Genomic DNA, 24,747 nt, shown 5'->3' with positions numbered 1-24,747 from the left:
ATTTGCTTTATTAGTGTTAGTACTCTCTACAGTACTCAATGAGACAACTACCTCTCCCAGTCTTTTTAGACTGGTCTTATGGAAGAAAAGAATCATACTAGTCTGTCTGACCAGAGATTTTAAGGTATCTTTCAAATATGTGTTTGTCCAGACTGCCATTTTTGTTTTTGGTGTCCCCCAGGAAAATAGGATGTTCTATGGCTTGTCAGTACCCTGTGAACAGTAAGGAGAAGCCAGACACTCTAGATGAAGCTGGGATGGGTGTTGGATGGGTATTTCAGTTTCTTCTATCATCACAGTGAAGCCAAGGGAAGGCATTTTCTTCCCACTCTCTGTACTAAGCTGGGGAGAGGTTTTATAGAAAATGCCTGTACTTGCATTCAGGCTCCAACTTCTGATCCTGTGGAGATAGCTGCTGGAATGCCTGTACTTGCATTCAGGCTCCAACTTCTGATCCTGTGGAGATAGCTGCTGGAATGCCTGTACTTGCATTCAGGCTCCAACTTCTGATCCTGTGGAGATAGCTGCTGGAAGTGGGCCCATAGTGTGCCCTCCTCTTTGTTTTCTGTGGTCTAGGGCTGCTCAAGATTGAAAAGCCCAATCAATTCCCAGAACTAGGCTGTTAAGGAGAGGGAGCTCTGGAAATTGTGGCATTTGGTGTGTAGACATACTCCTTCTAGGAAGAATGGGTAGACCTAGATTTATCATTGGGTACAGTGGGAAAAAAGGCTTGGCAAATGCTTAGCTCTGGCTTAGGTTGCCAAAGGGCTACTGTTTGTCTGCAACATTAGCTAGAATTCTTCCAGGTAGAAAAAGGAAGCTGTGCTTCTTAAATGCCCCTTCTCTGTACTGTTTCCCAGGGATGGAGCCCTGGAAATGCTTAGGTGCTTTATAAAAGCACCACTTTTTCCCCGTAATCTAGAAAGATTCATGTATGCCTGATCCCCTCCTCTCCTCAAGTTGCGGTTAAGAGCCAAATATGGGGAATCTTAGAGTTAGGTGTTATACATGTGGTCCGAACCCTCTTCTCCTTCCCAATTTTATGGCACAGTGCCCAGAGTGGAACATGTGCCAAGTATGCCTCAGCTTTTCTTACCTGTTCAGTGTAGATGTTTTCTGAGTTGACCAATGGATAGGAGTCTCAACTGGTATCTGACTGTCTCTCAGAGTGAATTGATTTGTGAATAGATAGTTATTTGTGCACCCATGAGTGGAGGGAGAGTCTGAAGCCTCCTATTCTGCCATGTTTCTGATGTCACCAACCCCACTTGCTTCTTGACTCTATATTTTCTGAAAGATAAAGCAGCAGCATTATTTAAAGTGATATCAAAATTTGGTAGCACTCTATTTAGTTTACAGCCAGGTAAAGTAGATCCTGACTAAGGCAAGAACAGCAACTGAAAGCACAAGTTCCTCGTTTTTTCCACAATTGACGTCTGTAAGTGCTTGAGTAGAAATAAGATAAGGACATACTTGATGATGCTAATGTTAGCAGATGTTAGCTACTTAGGAGAAGGGAGAATATCACAATGATAGAGTCATAGGAATTTAATTTAAGACTAGTTGGGCTTGATTTTTGGTTCTCCTACATATTAACTGTGTGACTGTGAGCAGGATAGTTAGCCTGTCAATCTCAATTTCCTTACTTGATAAATAGAACTAAAAGTAGTATCTATCTCATGGTTTGGTGGGAAGTTTCACCAAGCTAACCCATGTGAAATGCCTAGTACTATGCCTGATATTAGAAGTATTTTTAGCTGTTACTATGTACAAATATTCCTCAAACTCGCTGGCTTGATACAACAATCATTTATGCTTGTTCACCTTTCTTTAGATTGACTGGGTGTTGGTTGATATTGGCTGGGCTTGACTGGGTGGCTCTACTTATGCCTGCAGGTCTGGCTGTGTTTGGCTCCTTACTGAGAGTTGTGCTCAGGTTTGCTCTGTTTCTTCCAGAGCCCAGGCTGAAGGAGCAGTAGCTGCCTTGGGGGAGGTATTTACAGTAGTGGCAGAGGGTACAAGAGAGGACATTTGGAAAGATGTGATTCTTAAGGAATAGGCATGGAATGAGCACATTTGCCACTTCTACTTACATTCCTTTAAACAAAGCAAGGCATGTGGCCAAGCCCAGCATCATTGCAGCTAGCTTCACATCTGTGAGACAGTGGCAAGGGTGGGTGCATTATTCTACTACAGGGAGGTGAAAAAATTATGACCAATAATTCAGTCTGCTCTAATAGTCACATACTAGTTGTTGCTGCTGCTATTCTTTTAATTATTCTTAACCGTTTTTCTTTTTCTTTTCCTGTAACCATGAATTTCCTGGCATGAACAAAAGAGGTGCTGAACCAGTAACATTCTTGTGGTTTTAGCAGCATTACAAGCCTGACTTGCCACATTTCTTTTTCTCAACTGACACAAGCTCTTTTCCTTATACTTTGGCTTAATTTCAACCCTTTAGTCACAGCTTAAATATCAATTCCTTATGGAGCCTCTATGTCTATACTTACTCCTACTTCTTTTCTAATCTTTTTTTTTGTATTATTTATTTCTATCTGAAATTATCTAGCTAGTTGTTTTACTTATTTGTTACCTTTATCCTCCTGTAATATGCAGTCCGTGAAGGCAGGGGCTTTTTCTTGTTCACCGTTATCCTCAGGGCTGAACATGGTGCCTGGCATATAGTAGCCACACAGTAAATATTTCATCCCTTATAAGAATGAAACCTTTGGAAGAAATGATGGAAATAAGTTTATATTTCTAGTTGAAATTTTCTTCTCTAGTTTGTCTCATTTTGGTGTGGCAGTCTATTATAAATGTTTGTTAAACAATACATGAGAACACTTTTACATACAATATGGGATTTTATTTGAGAAACTGTTTTTATAGAGAAGTGAATTTAGCAATGAATAAACAAAAGCCTTTATATCTTAATGAGGCAGAAGATTAAAGAACATCATTTGGACTTGGAAAAAACCTGAGTAAGTGTTCCAGTTCTAGCAGTATATATATAGCTTATACTTTTATTTTTTGATGCCTAGCAGTATGGGAATCCCAACCCTTGACTTTGGTGTTACTAGCGCCATGCTCTACCAAGTGAGCTAACTGGCCAGTGTCTGCTTATACTTTTAAAGAGTAAATTTCCTATATATAGAATGGGATAATTCTATTTTATAAATTTAATAGGGCTGTGAATGACATTACAGCAGAGTTCCCAAACCTAGTGGCTTGAAGGTCACTTACTGCCTGCAGAAGTGTTTATGTGTCCGACATTTTTTTGATTGATTTTTTTTTAGCATAAAAATTCATGCTGCGGGCCGACCCCATGGCTCACTTGGGAGAGTGCGGCGCTGGGAGGACAGCGGTGCTGGGAGCGCCGAGGCCGCGGGTTCGGATCCTATATAGGGATGGCTGGTGCGCTTACTGGCTGGGCGTGGTGCGGACGACACCAAGCCAAGGGTTACGATCCTCTTACCGGCCGGTCACAAAAAAACAAACAAACAAAAAAAAACATGCTGCTTTCTTAAACAATGAAAGATTCAGATATCCTGGGTTCTCTATATGTGTGCTACATTGTCATACAAATTACATCTTTATACATCATATACCTTCAATATTCATTTATAATTATTACTCTCTGCAGTTGTCTTTTAAATAGGGCAAAAAAAGGGTTAAGCCAAAAATACATTTATACTGTTTTTATATTTACTTATAAATATAAGTTACTTTACCTGGGACTTTTTAGTACTTTATGTAGATTCAAGTTACTGTATAGTTTCATTTCAGCTTCAAGGACTCCCTTTGGTATTTCTTGTAGATCAGATTGACTAGCAATAGATTCTATCCATTTTGCTTACCTGGGAAATATCTTAATTTCTGCTTCATTTCTGAAGGATTATTTTGCTGGATATAGGATTCTTGGTTGATTTTCTTTTTCTTTTAGCTCTCTGAATATGTTCTTTCATGGCCTTCTGACCTTCATGGTTGCTGATAAGAAATATCTGTTAATCTTATTAGTGAATGTTGTACATGATGAGTAGCTTCTCTCTTGCCTTCAACACACTCTTTTTGTTTATGGTTTTTGATGGTTTGGCTTTCATTCATCTAGATGTGGATCTCTTTGTATTTATCCTACTTGGAGTTTGTTGAGTTTCTTGAATGTGTATGTTAATATTTTCCACCAAATTTGGGAAGTTTTTAGCCATTACTTCTTCAAATTCGTTTCCTCTTTCTCCTCTCATGCTAGTGGGTCTCTCATTATGCATTTTGTGGCATCCTCGATGATGTCCCACATCTGAGACTGTTTATTTTTTTCCTTCTGTTCTTCAAATTGGGTAATCTCAGTTGACATATCTTTAAGTATGTTGAGTTTTTCTTCTAACTGCTCAAGCATTTGGTGGTGCTCATGTAGTGAATTTTTCATTTGTGTTAATGTACTTTTCAATTTCAGAATTTCTACCTGGTTCTTTTCTTTATAATTTCTACATCTTTATTAATGTCTCTAATTGAAGCAACTTTCTCCTACTTTATTTGTTTAGACATGGTTTTCTTCAGTTTATTGAACATATTTAAAGTAACTTATTTACTATCTTTGGCTAGTCAATGCAAAGTCCAGGCATCTTCAGGACAGTTTCTCTTGACTACTCCTTCCCTATGTATTGGCCATGTGTTCCCATTTCTTTTACATATCTCCAAGTTTTTGGTGAGAACTGGATATTTTCAGTAACATAACATGGCAACTGTAGAAATCAGATCCTATCTTTCTAAGGTTTGCTGTTAATTTGTTGTTGTAGCTATTTCTTTGTTGAACAACTTTCCTGAACTAATTCTGTAAAATCTGTATTTTTTTTTTTTTTATCATGTATGGCCATTGAAGTCTTTTCTAGGTTAGACTGTCAGCCAATGGTTAGACAGAGATTTCTGTTAATGACTGAATCTTAATAATTTTACAAGCCTAAGCTTAAGGGCTCTGTGCATGTTAGGGGCACATCTTCAATGCTCAGGGAGACAATTTAAAACTCTGCTTTAGTTCTCACTTCTTGCTTGTGCAGAGGCACATGGCCATTCAGAGGTGAGAGCATATGGCCACTTCAGGTCTTTACTGGGCATGCACACAGGCTTATGTGTATATGTGGCCTTTTCTAGTTTCCCAGGAATAGGTTAGAGCTTATCAAAGTCTCCTATGGACATGTCATTTTCTAGCTTTTTCTTTAAACTGTTTTGGTAATCTTGCTATTTGCCTCAACTATTACCAACTTAGGCAGCTCTGATATTAAACAATTATCACTGATTACTTTTAGCAAATGTCCATTGATTGTTTTTAGCAAATGTCCCCAGGAAAATGTTGCACTGGAAAACTGAGTCAAGTCAAATAACTTAGGGAGTTGGATTTTTCCAGGGAACTTCCTGATAGGTCAAATTATGGCAGTTATCTGGAAATTGGGATTTGGAGGAATTCCAACCTTGTTTTGTCTTCTCCAGTGGCTTCTAGGCTTTTGGTTTTCACTGTGCTTTTGTAGGCTGCTGGTTTTCAAGTCTATCATCAGACTAAGGAGAATTTGTCAGGGATAGTGGTAGAAATAGGGTAAGTTAAAATGCCACAACTTTAACTATTTTTACCAGGATTTAATGTTGTACATTTGAATAAATATCCCCAGATTGTTGCATGCATTTGGTTAATTTTCAAAGTTCTAAAATAGTTGAATTTGATAATTTTTTCCAAATTTGTTGTTGCTTTTATGGAAGAGAGAATTTTTGGGACTATTTCCACAGCCATTTCTGCTGAGTCATTCCCTTCAACCTATAATGTAATTATTTGATTTTTACACATTTTACCTTGCACATGTTTTTAAGCTTAGGGTGTGTCAGCATCAAATAGGCAGGAACCAAATATGCAAAGCTTAATTATTGTCTATATACACTATGTTCATGCTATATTTATCATGTTGTTTATTTTAATTATAAATACAAGTCTTTTAAGTATCTTTTTCTTTTAATTGATATCTTTCTCTAAAAGTCAGTTTATGTCTGCTTTGACCTTTTTTTTACCATTAAATACACATCATTTGCCTGATCTCTTAATTTAGCATATTTTCTCCCATTAGATTAATAGATTATTTTTATATTAGAAGGAATTAGTGGTTTAATTCTCTCTGTGGTTTTAATAGGCAGAGTATTTACACTTTTAGGAAAGATTTTGAGAAACAATAACTCCAAAGACTAAAACAAAAAATAAAGCACGTACCTCTATCTACTGAGTTGAAAATAAAGTCTTAGGATATATAATCAAAGGCCCACTTGTTGTTAAATATCAGCTTTTGTATTATGTTGTTAATACACAGATGTTATGGTTGTCATGAAAACAATGTTTATTTACATTTTTATAGTGTTTGTGGGTGGATGCTCTCTGTTTCTCTCTCTCTCTCTGGTCTCTGTCTCACACACACACACACACACACACACACACACACACACACACACGGAGAGAAACAGGGAGAAGGGGGATAGAGACTCAGCACATTCTGCAGAAATAGAGTGGAAAGGCTACTCTTTCTAGCTACTTTGCAATAAGAAAGATTAAATTATCATTTTCCAATTTTTCCAAACTGTGTTCCATGGAATATTGTTCCTGAAGATATTATCAAGTATTGGAAATAGGTTTAATTACGAAATATGTTTTGGAAATGATAAACATAATATCCTACTTGAAGATTTAGAATGCACATTAGTAATTAAAATCTCTGAAATAAAGTTGATGAAATTTAAGCTAGCATTTCCCCAACTTATTTGCATAAGGAACACTTTGGATCATAGCCAGTAACACACTGAGAAAATAGGGCAGCTTTGCACAATAAACTGAATAACGTGTAGACAATTTTATTATTTTTTTTTCATTTCAATTAAAGATGAAGGGAAGATGTGGATAGATAAGAAGTAGTAGCAAGTTAACATGAGGGCAATCTTGTTTTATTTTTAATTTTTTAGAGCAATTTTAGGTTGATAGAAAAATTGAGAGGAAGGTATAGAGACAGCTGCTGCCCACAGATATGCATAGCCCCCATTATCCACATTCCCTACCAGGGTGATATTTTTGTTGCAACCTCCACTGACTTGTCATTATCACTCAAAATCCATAGTTTACGTTAGGGTTCACTTTTGGTGTTGTACATTCTATGAGTTTGGACAAATGTATAATGACATGTATCAACCATTATAGTATCATACGAAGTAGTTTCACTGTGCTAAAAATCCTCTGCTGTATTTATCCTTCACTCCCTCTTAACACCTGGCAACCACTGATCATTTTACTTTCTCCATAGTTTGCCTTTACAGAATGTCATATAGTTGGAATCATATAGTAAGTAGCTATATTTTTAGATTGGATACTTTCACATAGTAATATGCATTTAAGTTATCTTCATGGCTTGATAGCTATTTCTTTTTGGCAGTGCATAACATTCCATTGTCTGGATGTACCACAGTTTTCTATATACTACCGAAGGGTATTTTGGTTGCTTCCAAGTTTTAGCAATTATAACTAAAACTGCTGTGAACATTCATGTGCAGTTTTTGAGTGGATGTAAGTTTTTGACTCCTTTGGGTAAACATCAAGGAACAAGATTGTTGGAGTGTTTGGTAGGAGTATGGTTAGTTTTGTGAGAAACTACAAAACTGTCTTCCAGAATGGATGTACCATTTTGCATTCCCACCAACAAAGAATGAGAGTTTCTGTTGCTCCACATCCTCTTTAGCATTTTGTATTGTAAGTGTTCCGGATTTTGGCCATTCTAATATGTGTGTAGTGGTTCTCAGTGTTGTTTTAATTGTATTTCCCTTATGATGTCTGATGAACATTTTTCATGTTTAATTTGCATCCGTGTATCTTCTTTGAAGTGTCAAGATCTTTGACACACTTTTTTTTTTATTTATGTTGTTTTCTTTTTGTTGAATTTTAAGAGTTCTTTGTATATTTTGGATAACAGTTCTTTACCTCGTATGTTTTTTGCAAATATTTTCTCCCAGTATGTGCCTTGTCTTTTTATTCTTTTGGCAGTATATTCACAGAGCAGAAATTCTTAATTTTCATTTAGCCCAGCTTATCAATTCTTTTATGGATCATTCTTTTGGAGTTGTACCTACAAAGTCATTGCTGCACTAAATCAGGTAGATCCCCCCCCCATGTTACCTTCTAGAAGTTTTATGAAGATACTTCAAAAGTTAATGCAAAAATAGAAATGAAAAATAATGACTCTTTCTGTCAGCTTTCTGAAAACCCCTAGTATAGTTAAGCATTTTATATTTAGGTCTGTGAGCCATTCTGAGTTAACTTTTTTGAAGGATATAAAGTTTGTGTTTAGATTTATTTTTTGCATGTGGGCATCCAGTTGTTCCAGCACCATTTGCTCCATTGTATCGTTTCTGCTCCTTTTTCAAAGATAAGTTGACTGTATTTGCATGAGTATAATTTTGGATTCTCTATTCTGTTCCATTTTTCTATTATTTCTTTCACCAGCACCACACTGTCTTGATTACAGTAGCTTTTCAGTAAATCTTAAAGTCAGGTAGTGTCAGTCTTCCAACCTTGTTCTTCTTCTTCAGTATTGTGCTGGCTCTTCTGAGTGTTTTGTCTCTCCATATAGTCTTTAGAATCAGTTCATTGATACCCACAGGCGGGAGCGCCGCCGCGCTTCCCAAGCGGCGCACTGTACCAGTGCACCACCGGGCCGGCCCAGTTCTGTTTTCATTTGCACTTCAAAATATTTTGTAATTTTTCTTGATTTCTCCTTTGACGTGTGTTATTTAGAAGTATGTTATTTAACCTACAGTTGTTTGGGGATTCTTTAGCTGCCATTCTGTTATTTCTATTTTAATTGCATTGTGGGCAGAGAGTAGACATTGTATGATTTTTATTTTTTTAAACATGTTAAGGTACGTTTTATGGCCCAGCATGTGGTCTTTCTTGGTTAATGTTCCATATGAACTTGAGAATGAAGTAGTCAATAAGTATTAGTTCTATTCAGTTGATTTATGGTGCCTTTGAGGTCGACTATGTCTTTACTGATTTTTCTACCTGTTGAATTGGTCCTTTTCCAATAGAAGGGGTTTGAAGTCTCCGATTATATTAGTGGTTTCAGCTATTTCTCTTTGTAATACTATAAGTTTTTGCCTCATGTTTTTGATTCTCTGTTGTTATGTGTATGCACAGTAAGTATTGTTATGTCTTTTTGGAGAAGTGACTCCTTTATCGTTACATAATGCCCTTCTTTATCCCTGATAAATTTTCTCACTCTGAATTTGGTTGTGTATAAAATTAATTTAGCTCTTCCACTAGGTCTTTTGGTTAGTGTTAGCATGATATATCTTTCTCAATCTATTTGCTTTTAATCTATGTGTCTTCATATTTATTATGAGTTTCTTGAAGACAATGTAGTGTTGGGTTTTGTTTTTTTGATCCAACTGACATATTTCTGTCTTTTAATTGGTGTATTTAGACCATTGACATTTAAATGTGATTCTTGACATAGTTGGGTTAATATCAACCACATTTTTTTTTTCACTGTTTTCTATGTTTTTTTTTTGTTCTTTGTCCTGTTTTGTCTTAGTTCTAACAGTCTTTTTCTGCCCTTTTTGGTTAAATTGAGCATTTTATGACTTGTTTTTTCTCCTTAGTGTATCAGTACTAGTGAGAAGCAAAGTTTGGGCAGTGTCTGAAACAATACCTTTAAGGAGTCAATTTTCCACATACATATATTTTTAAATCTTCAGATTGAAGTAAATGTCTCTTAATTGAGTTTCTTTGTCAAGTATTACTTGAAGTACACAATCTGAGGATAATTGAAGACCTAATTGCACTCTGAAAGCCAGTCTTAGGTTTAAAATTCCTTCAGATAATCTATCCCTAGATAATCCAGAGGGGAATATGTTTTGTGGTTTTCAGGTCCATATGATTTACACCAAATTTTAGTAGGAATCTGTTTTGATATTTCTGGAATACAATTTGAATGTGCAATGTGCTATTTCTTCAAGGGGGAACTTTTCATTCATAATTTGTTTCCATTTCTGTTAGGCATAGGTAGAAATACTAGCAGTAAAATCATCTGTAAAGGAATAAATTCATTATCTAACTAGCTACAACTATAGCCAGTGCTAAATTAATTTTAGTGTGGGATGTTGAACATACCTGACCTCATTCTTGGATATAATCAGTAATTAAAACTGCATATGGGAAAAAAAAACCCACAAGTTTTATTTCATTTTTAAACTTGTACCTTAAAGTCCATTTGTGAATAACAAGGTTTTTGGGTAGATTTCTAGTTTTATGAAGTTTGTTATTGTGGGGTTACAGTATATTTTAATTGTTTAAATGATCAAGTTTAGATGTTGTGGAGAAACTGCCTAAACAGTCATTTACAAAGGGTCACATTTCCACCTGTGGCCTGAAGTGTGTTCTCTGTTAACTGATGGTTGTCAGGTTATCATGTTAAAAATGACCCCAAATCACCATATATTCTTTCTCTCAAAATATGATGGTAAGTAAAATAGTCCATTGTGAAAACTAGAGGTAGGGAGCTGTTTATCTGTGTTTCTTATAAACACAGCAACAACTTACTAATTTATTTGTACGATTATTATGATTTAATCTAACTTTATGCTATATCATGTTTTTAATTTACAGAAAATTTAAAGCAAAACTGGTCTTTTAAATGTAGTCTACTACTTAGATTGGTCTGTACTTAATTAGCATTTTTGCAGAGTGGAACATCCAGGACATATAAATCCTTCAGTTAAGAACTGAAGCAGATTCTCAACTCTTTGAGAAGACTGAGTAAAATAATAAAAATCAACAAACAGGAGGAGAAACCATTATTTAAAACAAAACAAAACAACAACAACACACACACACAAACTTTTAAGTATTCTGGACAAATTGGAAGATATTTTTTTTCTTCTAAAGATTCTATAGTGAATGGGTATGTGCTTCATTAATGTCTCATTTCTGAGGTGAAATGCATATGTGGATTTAAAAAGTTTTTGATATAAATAAGGGGAGAAGTGAAAACGGAAATCTCTTCTAATTTGAATTTCATGGACAAGTGAGAAAAAAATAATTAGGGAGAGTTTATCTTGGCCTTTGGTAAACACAATGTGTACTGGTAAATGTGATCTGGCATTTTGTAGTGAATCAGTGATCGGGGCACACCTGGACCAGATGTGGTGCATTCCACTTACATGCAAAGCAGGGGAAGGAGTGTATGTTGCATGTTGCACCTTTGTTACTGAACCTAGGAGTTACGTCTCCCAATTTAGTACCTATATTGACATATAAGTTTACTTAATAAGCATCAATTTTAAGATGAAAACCATGGTTTAACTTGGGAACATTTTTAATGAATTGAATGTATGAATGAAAGAGTATTTTACCCCAGCAAGAGCATATGGATCTCTATGACAGCTATGCCCTTGCAGTTATCATTTGCATCCTGAACGAAGGTGATATCCTTGCTGCCCAGCCAGCTTCCCTGCTTTTCCTAAGGTTGAGATCTACTTGAAGACAACCAGAATGTGACCTGGAGTGAGTTGGTATCTCTCTATTCCTAGGAAAGGAGAAAGTAAAAGAATTGCAGTCTCTTGGATGTGGGTGATAGAAAAGATGTGAAATACTTTTAATCTTCTCAGAAAAATTGGGCAAAATAAAAATGTGACAATAATGAACTAGAATGTCTTAATCCAGGCACTGATTTTTCACTATTTAAACATGAAAAAATAGTAAGATTCAAACTCCTATTTTGTCTTTTACATTGCAGCAAGATGGCCAGAAATGGTACTGGCTGGTGCAAATGTCGTAGCATTTTTATGATGCAGTAGCCTTTAGGTTGTAGACAAAATTGGTCTCAAGTTAGTTCAATTTGAAGTTACATCGTGGAGGAAGTTTGTTATAACTTCTTGGTATACATTTGAATGATCAAGAGATTGCTTTTAGTCTCCAGTGTAATCATCCTGTGAACTTTCAAAAGCATTATATTTAGAAAAAAAAAAAATCACTCAACTACTTTTGGCAAGAACCAGTAGGTATGTGCTGAATCTTTCTTTTTCTTTTTAACATCAGAACATAGACACAGAACTTACTAAATGTATTTAACATAGATTAATCACTTTTCCAAGAATGTTGCTTCAGCTTTTTTGTGGTCCCAGTGCCTGTTACAAGTTAAGATAATTTTAGCTCACAGTAGGCTTGATGGCTATTAAATCTTCTGCTCAAGTGAGAATTCCCAAGAGGAACAGAACCTCTGTGAATGGCTTTGTAGGATAGATGGTTTATCTCTATCCCATGACATTTATATTTCAGGGGAGATTTCCTTCTTTAATATCTACATATGTTTCTTAGTCTTTATATTTTCACAATGAAATCTAATCAGCAAGCGATTTTGTTTTCCTGTTTTTGTACTTAATCTAGGCTGTGTCTGTTGATGTCTGTTTAATATCATGCTAATCTTCTGGGAGAGAGAATGTGCTTTTGCTTACACTGAATAGCAAGGGATAAACGTCAACACTCAGGAAATGGTAATTATTAACCAGAGAGGGAATGTACTTCTTTCAGAGGACTTAGAGCTAGGGGTGGGTTAGGAGTCCTGTGGTTTAGCCTCAGTGCTTGTAATGAAATTTTTTTTTTCCCTCAAGTGTTCCCTACTTGAAGCATACATTTTTTAAAAATTTATTTTAATTTATCAGTATAGAATTGATGGATCTTGGATGTGACCGGTGCCATTGTGCACACGATAAGCACAAAATAGCCAGTGGCGTTGTCTTCCACTCCAGCACCAAACCCCTCCCCCACTTCCCTTTACAGAAGCCTTGTGACTTTTGCAAAACAGAAACCCTTTTGCTTTTGCAAGAGCACAATTCTCCACCCTGGTCGCATAGTTTCCGCATTAGCATAATGCCCCTCCTCGATTGTATCAGCCAGCCCTTGGTGCCCTATATAAGCTCTCTCACCCCCACACCTGGTGCTGTCCTCCATTTTGAGGGCAGCCCCTGGCTGCTCTCCACTTTGAGTGCAGCCTGGCAGATTCTTTTCCTTTAATAAAGTATGATTGGTACCTGGCATTTTGGCTTACTTTCTTTCAACAATGTGGTTGATTTATGAGTACAACTAGACCATGATTTTTGAGCATAAAGACTAAGTCTTTAACCATAGTTTTTGGACAGAATTTTCCATATCCAAATTATGTTGCCAAATCCACTATATATTATGAACATGTTGTTCTAAGAGTAATAAGTACCATTCCTTTTGATGGTGGTTGTTTGATTGATAGATTCCATTGTACAAGTTTACTTTAAAGTTAAAGACGGAATCTTTTGACCACTTGATAATGTAGTGTATCCTAAAAACATTATGTGTAGTAGAAAAATGATGAGCTGAGATTCTGGAAATTTCAAAAGTCATGTTAATGAGGTGCCTAGGCAGCACTTTCGCAGTTTATTTAGTCTGATAAATTCTTGTCATTTTGGTTTGTAAAAGGTTACTTTACAATTTTGGCACACTTAATGGTCATCACTGGTGCTGTTACAGTTTTATAGTCATCACTCTTTCCAGGAGAGTTTTCATATAAGTGCCTCTGTTGACAATTCTTATTGTTTCTGGAATTTTCCAACATCCGTGGAATTTCCCTGACTAGCTATTGTATTTGTAAGGAGGACTCAAAATTTTACAAGAAAGGCATAAGTTATTAGAAAAATATAATTGGTTAGTAATTGGCAAGTCACTGAGACCTGAGTTATTTCTAGGATTTTTGCTTCTTTCCTTATGATGAATCCATTGTTTTTCTCTTTTCATCTGCTTAGTCAATGATTTTTGTTTCTCTGTAATTTCCAACTTGCAGGTACTTTCATTATATTCTTGTTCAAATTCCTTGCAGATGGAACCTGATTACTATGATTTCTTTGCTGTCAGTTCACTCAGATTATAAACTACTGGTCATCCAAAGGATCAGCTGCTTTGGGAATAGGGCCTCACCAACAGACCAAACAGTAGAATCTATGGTTCTTTGCTGTCAGTTCACTCAGATTATAAACTACTGGTCATCCAAAGGATCAGCTGCTTTGAGAATAGGGCCTCACCAACAGACCAAACAGTAGAATCTATGCAGTGGGCATAGGGAGTGAGGTAATTACAGGAAAAAAATGAAGTCAACACTTTCTTAGCAGGGACTGTGGCCTGGGAATTTTCTTTGAACAAGGGTGAGGATTGACAAGCACTCAAAATTTGTAGTATATGTAACTCTAAGAAATTTCAAGTATAATATCTCATTTGATGTTCTAAATATAGGAACAAAAGTAGATAAACTCAAAGATTGAAAACCTCATGTTGTTTCAGGCACCTTCACTATTGAGATAAAAATGAGAAAGGTGAAGTCAGAATTTGTATCTTTTATAATTATTTCATGAGCAGATTACCTAAGGATAATGAGGTAAGTGGTTGTGTATAGAGAGTACTTAGTCTCTATGCCTTGGTAATAGTGATGCACAATTGCTTTGCCTCCACCTGTGCTAGAGGGCAACTGCCTTCAGGGTGGCAAGGGCCATGAAAGTTTCTTGAACACCCTTGTTTTGTTGCTGAGGTATACGTGCATCGAAGACTAAGTGCCCAAAGTCGGGTGTAATGGCAAAGGGAGTTGGTGTTTGCAAGTGTTATGCTCTGCTGTTCCATGGTGGAATCCACTGAATGTGCAGAGAAAGAGCAAAAAGTGATCTACCCATTAGGCTGTGTGTTCCCTCCCTATTCTGTAATTATTGAAAACAAATGAAATGATCTTAATTCTTCGAGAAGATTTAAGTTCCTCAGAATAGATTGTTACCTATCAGAGAAAAATTACTGCAATCTATGTGCTTCTGGCTAACCTCCCAGTGTCCTCAGACAATCGTGATCTATTATTGCTTAATAGTTCCTCACCAGTCTTCAATTAATTGTCTGTGCTATGAAGTTCATCTTGACCATCTTAGTTCTCTGCTGGTGATGGGGACATAGAGGCCATAGTCCATTATCTGCCAGGAAAGTGTGTCTGTGTATATGTGAGAGAGACACCATATTTCTTAGCATGTATTATATATGTTTGGAAGATTGGTTTAAAGACAAATAAAATGTGTTTAGTTTTGTGTTTATCATCCAGCTTATGACATAGAACTTTGCCAGTGCCTTATTTGGATCCTCTGTGTACTGCTTCCTGTTTGCATTGCTGTTCCTGATTGTACTCCCTTCCATTTCCTTAATTTTGTGTTGATGATTTCCTTGCCTTCCCCTATAGTTTTACTACATATGTAGGTGTTTCTAAAATCGCTCTGTTTTAAATATTTTTATGAATAAAATTATACTGATAGTATTTTTCTCTGACTTGCTTTTTTTGCACAACAATGTTTTTGAGGTTCCTTTTTATTGCATATATTTGTAGTTTATTACTTTCGTTAAATTGCATTAATATACTGCGGATTGTTTATTCATTGGATTCTTTATGGTTTTTGGCTAATTTCAAACAACTTTTTAAACAATTATATCAGTTTGCTCTTGCTATATAAATGATGTGAAATAAATTATCCAAAAGACAGTAGTTTAATGATAGTCTATGCTTAGGTATCTGTGGGTTAGCTGGGAGTGTGTTGATTTAGAATGGACTTGGCTAGGCTGCGCTGTTTTGGGGCAGCTTGTTTCGCACCGCAGTTCTGGACAACTCTGGTTTATTCTTTTTTCGTCTTTGACCAGATGGCTATCCAATCACATTCTTATCCTGGAGATGACAGGTATAAGACAGTGGAAAGGTAAAGGATTTTTTAAAGCGTCAATTTGCAACTGGCACACTATCATTTCCTCCTCATTCTATTGGCTAAGGCAAATCACATGACCAAATTTAACATTGGGGTGGGAAAATACATTTCACTCCTTTGCGAGGAGAAATGTAAAGTTACAAGCCAATGGTATAGATATGGGGAAGTGTGTAGAGTTGGGTCCCCAAATGCTATCTCCTAGGGTTTACCCTCTTAGCCACAATTAGTCACATTCCTTTGACATGAAAATATGCTGAATAATATCCCAAGACCCCATAAATTCTAATCTAGTCACATCATCATGTTCAAGGTTCAAAATTTCATGATCTGTATCAGGTCCTAATATAGTGTCTCTTTATCTGGAGATTTGTGAATTGGAAATGAAGTTTTCTGTTCCCAGTATACCCAGTATACAGTTGTGGCACTTAGATGGAATAACCACAGTAAATACTCCCCTTCCAATGGGGAAGAATAGGAGGCAAATGACAATCACTGGTCCATAGAAATTTTGAAATCCTGCTGGACGAGTATTGTCAGGTTTCCTTCCCCTGAGGGTAGTGACTGTTCCTTCATTAGGTCCCAGTTCCCTTCCCTGTTATTGGATTTCCTGTTTACCCTCAGGTGTTTCTTAGTTTGAGAAACCTCAGGGGAGATGGGAAATTTTAGTTTTTAGGCTGTCAAATTCTGTGCTCTTTCTCCACCTTTTAATATCTGCTTACAAATGTGCCAATTCTTAGAACTTCTCACTTGTGTAGTTCCTTAACATACTCGTCTTTAAAAAGTCAGCTTATGCTTTCAACATTCTACCTGGAAGCTATCTTGCCTTAGAAAATTTATCTAGTCAATTTATGAACTATCTTCCCAGTTACTGTATGCTCTTCCAAATTTGTGCAACTATATAACGTATTTTGTTCTTCCTTCTTTTCCCCCTCCCCCTCCCCCTCCTCCTCTTTTAGTTTTTTTCTTTCCGATGCCTCCAAAACCATATATTTTAGATTTTATTGTTTGTTTGCTTGTTTTGTTTCGAGGGGACATGTGATTAGTTTCCTAGAGCTTCTTTAAAAAGGTTCCTAAACTGAGTGGCTTAGGAACCAGAAATTCATTGCCTTACATTTCTGGAGGCTAGAAGTTCAAAATCAAGGTGTCAGCAGAGCCATGCTCTTGCTGGCTCCAGGATAGAATCTTTTCTTGGCTCTTCTAGCCTCTGGCATTTGCTGGCAATCCTTGGCTTTCTTGGGCTCATGGATGCTTCACTCTGGTTACTTAGCTGTTTTCTCCCTGTGTGTCTTCATGTCATCTTCCCTTTGTGTATGTCTGTGTCCAAATTTCTCATTTTTATAAGGACACTGGTCATTAGATATCCTAATGACCTCATTTTAATTTGATTGTCCTTATAAAGACTGTTTCCAAAGAAGGTCCCCTTCTGAGCTAACAGGGAGCAACATATCTTTTTTGGGGGGACACAATTCAACTATAATAAGTCATTATCTTGTATAAAGGATTTCTAGATATTGATGTTCATATCAGTTTATTGCTTCAAAAATATTATGTAGAAACACTAAAACTCGGTGGCTTAAAACAAAAATCATATATTTCATGGATCTGTTGATAGTTCTGCTTCTTCCTGCAAATGGGAAATTTAGCTGGGGCAGCTCCGCCTCACATCTTTCCAGCCAGCGTATATTCTTTCAATGGAGAATAGCAGAGGCACAAGACGGCAAGTGGAAACATGAGAGGGCATTTAAACTCCAGGCTTGGAAATGGCACACTGTCATTTTTCATTCTAATGGTCAGGCAAGTCTCAGACCAAACTCAAAGGGCAGGAAGACAGTTCCACTCATTTAGTAGAATTATTACAAAGTCACACAACAAAGGTCATTGATATGCGTAGGTGGGGAATGAACAATTGGGGACAATAATTCCATCAACCGTAACAGTCCTATGCAGGTCCCCTGGGCCTGTGTGAAATATGTACCTAGGAGACATATCTAGGAGAGGAATTTCTTTGTTAAGTGATATATACATGCTTAAGTTTACTAAGGAGGCCAAAATGTTTTCCAAAGTGGTGGTGATGTTATGTGAGAGCTCCCATTTCTTCGCATACTTCAAAGCTTTCCCATTTTGAATTTTCTGATTATTAGTAATGTTGAGTTTCAGATGTGTGTAGACCATTAGTGGTTTCTTTTGTCATACGTCTTTTCTTGTCTTTGCCAATTTTTATGTTGATTTCTTATTGATTTCCTAGATACAAATTATTTGTTATTTGTGGTACAAATACTTCTCTCATTCTGTGACTTTTTTTTCAACTTTTTTCCTGGAGTTTTCATATGAAGAGAATTTCTTAATTTAAATATAATTGAGGCTATCAGTATTTCCTGTTTAAAAATTCTACTCTGAGACCATAAAAATATTCTCCTATATAGTTTTTATAAAGTTTTTTGTATATAGCTTGAGGTACAGAATGATTTTTATTTTCATAGTGATAGCCAAATTTACTAGCATTATTCACAGACCAGAATCTTATTAATTTCCTATATATCTGTAATTCCAACCAGGTCATACATCAGGTGTTTCATTAATGCAGGAATCTTTTTATGACTATTTAGTTCCATAGGCTATTTCTCTGTCCTCTCATTATTAGCACACTATCTTAATTGCTATAATATTATAATATTTAATAATATCACTATTAATGTTATGTATTATAAAATATAAATATCTCATTTAAAATTTAATAACAATATAATATTTATAACATTTAATATTTAATAAGGCGCATCATGTTGCCTGATTTTTAAAATTTATTTCCTGACTTCATTCTTTATATAAATTTTAGGACCAATTCATCAAGTTTCATGAGAAGCATTGTTGGGATTTTATTTGATTTGCAATTTATGTGTGAATAAATTTGTCAATCTGGAAAGAACCGTCATCTTTACAATATTGCATTTATGCCTAATAGTTATATCTCTTCATTTAGGTTTTTAAAAAATATCTAAATTTAAAGTTTTCTCCCTGGAGGTCTTATACTTCCTTGGTTAAATTTATTACTAGGTAGCTTGTTCTTTTTGTTGTTGATACAATTATAAATGATGTTTTGATTTTATTTTATACTTTTTAGTCAGATTTACTGAGATATAATTCTTATGCAGTAAAATTCACTCTTAAAATCGTTTGAATATTGATAAAGGTATGCAGTTCTGTAACTGTTGGAAAAATACAAAATTAATTCTTTCAGTAACTTGTTTTGCCTTTAGAATAGAACCTGCTCATTGTATCAGCTTTACTGATAATCAACTGCTTTTCTCCTGCTTTTATAAACGTGCTTGCTTATCACAATGACTAGTGTACTGGCTACATGAATGCTGAGAGAACATAACTTAAAAGAACCCAGAAGAGTCTGCCTATATAAGCCTTGTAAGACCTCGAGGATCAGGTTTTGGAAGAGCTAGCTCATCTGGGCCCGTGGGCATAATAAAATACCTGACTCTCCAACTCTCTTGAGTGCTGACTGCTTCTCTGTTGAAGTCTGTTCCGTAACAAAACTACCACCACAATTCACCTAATGAATGTTTCCATCACCCCCTTTGTGTTTTGTTCCCTTTCCCCACCCCCAGACCCTAGCCATCCTTGACCTGCTTTCTGTCTCTGTACTTTGTTTTCTAGAATTCCATATAAATGGAATAGTAGATATGTAGTCTTTTGTGTCTAGCTTCTTATGCTAAAACATAATGATTTTGAGATTCATTTATCTTGTTGCATATAATCAGTTCTTTGTCGTATTATATTGCTTAATAGCTTTATTTGGTTAGTGTTTACCTTATTGGCCTAGTGTCTAGGCAAATTTAATTCTCATTCTAACTTCTGCTGTGATTGAAGAACATAAACTGTAGAGATGTTTATTAAACAGAGGAGCCCTGGGGTTTGACAGATCACACAGGAACAGTTTCATAGATAATGTTTTAGCAAAGAGTTGATGCTTGAGGAGCTAGATTGCAAAGTTAAATACTTGCAAGAAAGATGTGAAAATACTATGTGAAATCTGAGAACTAGAGAGAAGGTGGAAGGCACTAAAAATTAGTTAAGGAGTAGGTCAGTAGGAAGCTACTAGTCAATTATCTTCTCTATTTTTCTTGGACTTATTTCAGATCCTCATAATCTCTTGATGAGATTATGGCAACAGCATTGTAACAGTTCTCCCTGCATGAAATTAAAGCATTCTTATCTCTGGAATCAGATAATGATTCAGGGTTTTAAATTTTTTCCCTCAGTTATTTACATTGGGTTTAGATATATCACATGTGATGTGTCTACTCAATTAATTGTCATATACAGTTAGTAATATGTGTTTCAGGGAGTATTTTAATTTCTCCTTTTATTGCCTAGCTTCTGACTGGTGTACTGTATCAAAGAAGATACTAGGAGAGAAGAGTAAAAATTTCAGTGAAATTTTTAGTTTTTAATAGTGTTTAACAATATTTGATTGTGAGGATCAGCTGAAATGGCTAAAATTGCAGTTTTAGAATTACTGGTGAAATTGTTTCCCATGTTACTTCTTCCCTCAGATTATTTGGACACAGAAAAAGAAACATCTTGTAGGTCATGTTTAACTGACAGGTACAGTTTTGCCTCTAAGTCCATAATGTATTTTGGTTAGATAGGTATATCGTGGGATCCCCAAATCTGGAGGGGCACTTGCGTAGTGTTTGCCTATTCCAAAGAGCTCATCCAAGCCTGTAAGCAGAAACATCAGTTTTATTAGATTTACAGGAGGTGCTGATGGCAGCTAATCAGCTAGAAATCCGCACCGTCACAGGGTACATACAACAGTTATATAGTGAACACGTCAAAGAAGATGTGCAAATCATTTGCATGCTCATGCATAGACCCTCACCCAACTCTGAGTGTGTGGGAGATCTGGCTGTGTAGATAAGTCAACCTACTCACTACCCTCCTGGCTTCAGAGTAATTTAACATCAGTGTGCTAACTCATTTATGTGCTAATTCATTTACTCAGGGTTCCTGCTTCCTACAGTCTTCCATTTGTCTTAAAGATGTGCCTTTCCTCAGGTAAACTGCCATGGCCAGTTGTAGTTTCCCAGGGGGGAGGGGAAACTTTGCTCTGCACTGGGAGGGGAATAGGCCTATGTTCAGCATTTACCTTACAGTAGGGCTGGCACAAATTTGAATAAATTGATAGGTTTACTTTGTTTTTTTTCCACTGATAGATGTCTGAAAGCCTCTTGTGAATGTAGTTCTGTGTAAACTATGTACTCAAATAAGAAATCTTGTCCTTAGCTAGATCAACTGTACTTTGTTCTTTAAAGAGTGAGGGGTGTAGCTATATTATCAGCCTCATATGGACTTAGTCTGAAATTGTTTACTCATAAAATGATCTGATATATTGTAAGAACAAAGCTTCTTGGATAACTGTCTCTCATGCAATTCTACAATACATTGCATAACTCTAACAATGTAAATGTATGCAAAATGTTTCAAGTTTGATTTTTCAGATGATAAATTGAATGCAGGTGTTCATTGTTTACCTAATTGTAAGATAGTCTATTTTGTTTCTACTTAAAACATTCTGAGCATAGACCTATGACTGCAGAGTGAGAAACCTGTGCATGCATGCCTTTGATTTAGTTTTACTCTAATGTATACATTGTTCTTTGTTGGGCAAACTTCCCAGGCTGCCTTGCAGAAACAATATTGTGAATGCCATTAAGGCTGGAAGGATGTATAATCAGATTATTTGTAGCCATGAACTATTACCCGATTACCATAAGACAGTGGTTCCTAACTTTTTTGTGGTATAAAACCTCTGAAAGTTGTGGAATTCCTTCTGAAAAAAATAATTGCATTACATACAAAATATTTTTTCAGAGGTTTTTCAGTCTCTCTGAGTCATATTAATTTGCTTTGTGTTAACCCTGCCACATTCTCTTATATTGTTTATGGGAATATAAATTGAATCCACCTTTATGGAAAACAATTTAGAATATTTATCTAACTAGCATGCTCATCCTGTTTTTTCTGGGTAGAGATAGTCAACTGAACATTTGTCTAATTTTGCTCACTAATCAAACTTTATTAAAGCTACTAGAAAGGGATTAAAAATGATATAAACCCTCAAGAACAAGAGTAGGAGAGGTGACACTGACAAACAAATGAAAAATAGCCTGAAAGCAAGTGAATTAGTCATAGCAGACTCAGTAGATCTGAGAATGCCAAACTGTAAGCCAATGGTAGGCAAGCTATTAATTAAAATTGTCTGCTGTCAAATTCCCAAAGTGCAGGACCTGGCAGCACTGGTTACCTCAAACTGAGTGAAGGGAGGAACAAAATAAAGAGGGTTTGTTTGAAGCTATTTAAGAAACAGTCTGATCTCTAAATAACCTTCTCTATTCTAAGGCCACCTCACAGGGGAAAGTGGGGTGAAGCACTCTCTGTGTACTGGGTGTGCAGTTGAGGGCCTGTGTGCCTAGCCAGAAACAGTGGCTAACAGACAGTGGGTGCTTCTTCCACTCAGCAGCCAGTATCTGGGTGGCTTGGCTTTTGATTGTGGCTGGGGATTGGAAAGATTTTGTTTGGGCAATATGTTTAGTCTAAGAAGAAAGACCTAACAATACCAACCTCAGAGATTCCCATAAACATCTCAACACAATAACTCTACAGAGAGCTATTGGAGGATTTGTTCCACCAAAACGATTCACTCAAGAAAGAAGATTGCATGGGATACAAGAGTTCACTCAAGAAAGAAGATTGCATGGGATACAAGAGCTTGGGGATCCATGGTAGGAGAGAGGTCAAGAGTCTCCCCAAGGTGATGGTGAAGGGAGTTGTTAGGATGATAGCGATGTGACTGGCACAGAGAACAGCCAGTCCATTTGGAAAAGAGCTTGGGGATCCATGGTAGGAGAGAGGTCAAGAGTCTCCCCAAGGTGATGGTGAAGGGAGTTCTTAGGATGATAGCGATGTGACTGGCACAGAGAACAGCCAGTCCATTTGGAAAAGATCAGAGGACTCCAAGGGTGACTTTTTCAAAAATATAAATTTTGTGAAATGCCTGTGTGTCTGAACACCTTGAGAGGAAATTTAGACAAACAGCTGTTTGGTGTTGAATTAGTCATAAGCATATAGAAAACTAACCACATAAAACAAAAGATAAGCTCTTAATTGTGGAGAAAACAAAGAGTTGTTCAGGAAAGGAATTTTAATAATATATGACTCAGATATGAGTAGTGTTTACATGGTCAATGATGTAAATACTCAGTATTAATTTAACCAAAATTATGATATTGAAAGAATGGGAAGTGTTCGTGTGTATTGTGATAAAGTTGGGAGGAGAAAGGACAAAATTATTTTTTCCATAGATAATGGCCAAAACAGAAAAATTAACAGGCAGCGTTACAAGTATGTTATTTAGACATTGGTGTGATAGGTAAATTATTGATCCCAATTCTTCAGTCCTCTGAAACAATGTTCTTCTTTTGTACCCTTGCCATGGCCTCCTAGTGAATGAAGTATATTTCCCTATCCTTGATTCTGGATTTGGCTGCTGACTTGCTTTGGATAATGGGGTTTTACCAGATGTGATAGATGTGTAGGCTTAAAATGTGCTTGTGCTGTTGGACTTCCCCTCTTGTGCTTCATTTACTGCTGTAAGTAAGGCAGGCTCTGGTTGGTTGCTGCCCCTCCAGTCTGAGCTGCAGAGTAAACTCATGGGTCAGAGATGCTTGAAGCAATCATCTCAGCCATCCCACAGGTGTGTGAGTGATAAATAAAAGTTTACTGCTACATGCCACTGAGACGTTATGCATATTTGTTACTCAGCAAAAGTTGACTTACACATGGAGATAAATACTAGAATAGTCAGTTAAAAGAAAGAACAATGATTGCCACCAGGGAAGACACAGTGGGCTGAAGAGGGTGAGGTGAACTGCTTTTTTTGTAACAAATGGAGATTTGCTAATCAAGAGTAAATGGAGGTTCACAGGGTTGGAAGCCTCAGTGAGGTAAAAGGGCTAGTCTAGTGTGAGGAGAGAATAAAAGAGATGATGGAAGTTCCAGTCAGAGTCTGTGTTACTGAAAATAAAAATTCCAGAGGAGCCACAGATAGAAGTAAAGTCAAATTTTTAGGTTGATTATAGAAATTAGTAGTTTAAGTGAAGATAGAGGTCACTTCACACTTGTCAGTATGGCAATTATCAAAAAGACAAGAGATAATAGGTGTTGGTGAGAGTCTAGAGAAAAGAGCACTCTTATATCCTCGGAATGTAAATTACAACAGCCATTACAGCAAATAGTATGGAGGTTCTTCAAAAAATTAAAAATTAAAAGAAGAACTACCATATGATCCAGCACCCTTACCTCTGGATACATGTCCAAAGGAAATGAAATAAGCACTTTATAGAGATATCTGCACTTCCATGTTTATTGAAACATCATTGAAGGATTATTTATAGTAGCCAAGATATGGAAAAACCTTAAGTGTTGAATGGATAAAGAAAATGTAATTACACACACACATACACACACACACACAGAGGAATATTATTCAGCCATAAAAAAGAAGGAAATTCTGTACTTCGTTACAACATGGATGAATCTCCTGTTTTTCTTAATGGAAACCAGGTACAAGGGAGAGCAGAAGATGGTACATATAGTCAGCTACCCCACAGTGTCCCTACAGAACAAAGGGAACTCTACACAATGTCACATGTTACTGATTAGCTTCTGGCTACTTTTAAAAACTCAGTTTATATGCTTAAATATTTAAATTTATAACCAATAATTATTTACACTTTTTCAAGGACTTTCCATACAATAAACACAATGCCAGATACCTCACATGTGCTATCATGTTTGTTTTTTATAATAACTTTTATTCTCCACTCTCAAAAACAGAAGAAGCTGAGGGACAGATTA

This window comes from Galeopterus variegatus, unplaced genomic scaffold, assembly GCF_000696425.1.
Source record: "Galeopterus variegatus unplaced genomic scaffold, G_variegatus-3.0.2 Scaffold8157, whole genome shotgun sequence".
NCBI lineage: Eukaryota > Metazoa > Chordata > Mammalia > Dermoptera > Cynocephalidae > Galeopterus > Galeopterus variegatus.
Note: the sequence above shows the minus strand (reverse complement) of the source record.